The sequence below is a fragment of the Plecotus auritus genome (assembly GCF_963455305.1).
Source record: "Plecotus auritus genome assembly, chromosome: 7".
NCBI classification, from domain to species: Eukaryota; Metazoa; Chordata; class Mammalia; order Chiroptera; family Vespertilionidae; genus Plecotus; species Plecotus auritus.
This window is the reverse complement of record NC_137774.1, coordinates 130,266,913-130,269,780: the sequence shown is the minus strand read 5'-3', so window position 1 is coordinate 130,269,780 and position 2,868 is coordinate 130,266,913.

Below are 2,868 nucleotides of genomic sequence, written 5' to 3'. Positions count from 1 at the left end.
TCCACTTGGAAAAAGTTGAGCACAGGAATAATCCCAATGGACTTTATCTTTTCCCTGGGCTCACAGCAATCATTGCACATGAATATGTTTATCAGAATAATAAATGATTGGTTCTGCAGCTTTGTTTTAATTCACATGCAAGATTCTGAGCATCTTCAAAGAAGAGCTTTTCAAAGACACTAAAACCTCAAACTCACTTTTCCTGCTCTCTACATATATAGTACACTAGTAGCCTGGTGCATGAATTTGTGCATATTGAAAGGAAATTAATCAGAAGAAATATTTTAATATCGCTCTTCGCCCTTTCTCTATGATAGAAGTGTCAACCAAATTCATGATCGACGATGACAGATGGAAAAACACGTGTGATTGGCACTAGCAAGAGCTTTATATGTATTGCTCACGTGCAAGTCAACTTAGCCTTTTATAGATATAGAATAAACTTGCTTAATTAGACCTGCTTTCTGATTTAGCTAAACTTTTTCCAGCCCAGTGAAGCACCCCAACTTCTCTTTCAGGTAATTGTCAGCAACACAGCAGTAAATATCAACACGAAGCAGATTAATATTGTAGATCATGCAGGGAGAACAAAGGGTAAAATATTTAACTGCAGCAATGTTTGACTATATTCTGCACAGTAAGAAAACCTGAAGTCATTTTCAAGGTCCATTTCTTACTTCTTTTTAGTCAAGTCAAGTTTCTAAGCTTTCTAAATCTCTGTTTTCTGGCTAATGAAAAGAAAATAGGATTCCACTGAGTCCCCTATCTACCTACTCGAGGACTTCTGTGAGGATCAAGTGAGATGAGGCACGGGAAAATGCTTCACAGACATTTGGTTACAGTGTAAAATGTTTCCACCTGCTATAAAGCAAGTCATGTTCCTGGGCTGAAGAAACTCAAAGGAGGCTGGTTGCTAGGGAGAGGAAGCTGGGCATTGCTACGTCACATTAGTACCCGGTCGGACGCTTAGCATATTAGCCTTTTTTATATATAGACTAGAGGCCTGATGCACAAAATTCATACAAGGGGCTCGGCCTTCGCAGCCCTGGCTGCCTCAGCCAGCCCTCACAGCCTCAGCCAGCCCTTGCAGCCCCGGCTTTGTCCAGAAGGATGTCCGGACTAATGAGCATATTACACTTTTATTATTATAGATGAGTTTTAGAAGGCAGAGTTTACATTGATGCAAATCAATGGGAGAAACATAAAAACAAAACAAAATATATTTCAAACAGGATGAAGAACTGGCGAATGAGCCCTTCCTTAGAAAGAAAAATATTGGAATAAAATATTCTTAGAATTCTATCACCATCTTACATTTTTTGACAAAGCCAATAGTTTCATTGTTAGGTAACGGAGAATCTGTGCTTTCTCTCCATCTGGGGAGGACTCCCCTAATAAACAGAGCTCAAGCTGCAGTCAGGTACCAACTGAATGAAAGAGCCACCTCTTAATAGCTGAGGCAGGTGATGCTGAACAGCCCCAATGGTCAGAGATAAGCTAAGAAGGAAATTGGTTGATTTCAGGAAAGGCCTAGAGTCACCCTCTGGGCTGACCCAAGTTGTTTCAAATGATGAGTGGCTATGAAGGTGACAACATTTTATTGGCCTGAAAAAAATATAGAGAAAATAAATAAGTTTTGTTTGCTTCTCTAAGGACAAAGAAAATGTGTGTAGTGAATTTCCTCCTTAAGACTGGGGACATAGTCTGCTGTCAGTGTCCTGATATATCTATCACCAAATGAGAAGCAAAGACTACAGAGGCATTTAAAGTTGTGCCTCTAAATAATCCTAAGTGGGCAGCCTGAGAAATCAAGACAGGAAAGGGAATGTGCTTTTCTTACACTTTCAGTGTTAGTTTCTCCTTAGTTCATCCACGTCTCCCTCATATTCTCCAATAATCTTTTGCTTTTATTATTCTCCTAGCATATGTGACTCTCCTGGACAGGGTCCTTTTTACTCAAGAATAGTCTTAGTATTAAGCTTTGTCACTTGGTTAGGAACTAACGACATCACATCTGAACAGTTTAACTTGTTTTTATTTAAGCGTGATGAAACTCAATAGGACTCTTCAGTATCAGTACCCAGTGGTTTTTGTATATGACCAGGTTATAGCAATACATGAAATTTGCTGGCAAAGTAAAAATTATATACTTCATCTGTGTGAGAATTTAAACACTAAAAGAAGATGCTTTAATTTCATGTTATCCTTGAACTTTCTTCTCCAAGGTTTTTCAATGTATTCCAAATTAGAATGGGAAAAAATTTAAGTGCACTTTTTGTTTTAATATCAATGACTCAAAATGTTTGGGGTGTGTTTGTGTTCAAGTCATTGTACCAACAATAGACCCTTGCACCCAATAATCCATTTCTACATACTAAGAAAATCCAAAAACAACTTCCCACACTGAAAATTCAGGGAAGGGATGGAAATATTAAAAAATATGTCCCTTGTTATTGGAGTGGAAGGATTTTACTATGTAAACAGAGATCTTTTAATTCAGAACTAATAATTGAAGTCATAAAGTATCTCCAGTATTTTAATCTAATCACCAACACAACAGATTTCTGGAATTGCTAACCAATGAGCAAAATAAATGAACTTTGCAACATATAAAAAGAGAAAAAAAAGGCATTAGATTTTGGGATAGTACTCTGCTGACTTAACAACACCATAGATATACTCCTTTTTTTGTTCTTAACTTTGCAAAAACCCCAGGAAGTGGAAATTGCTATGTGTTTACAATTTGAACTCAAATGTATTAGAAAAAAATGGGTAGATGTCTTTTTTAAAATAATGTATTTATAGACTTTGACACAAAGAATAATAGCTAAGGTTATACAACTCAGAAGAATCAAAAGATACTGCATT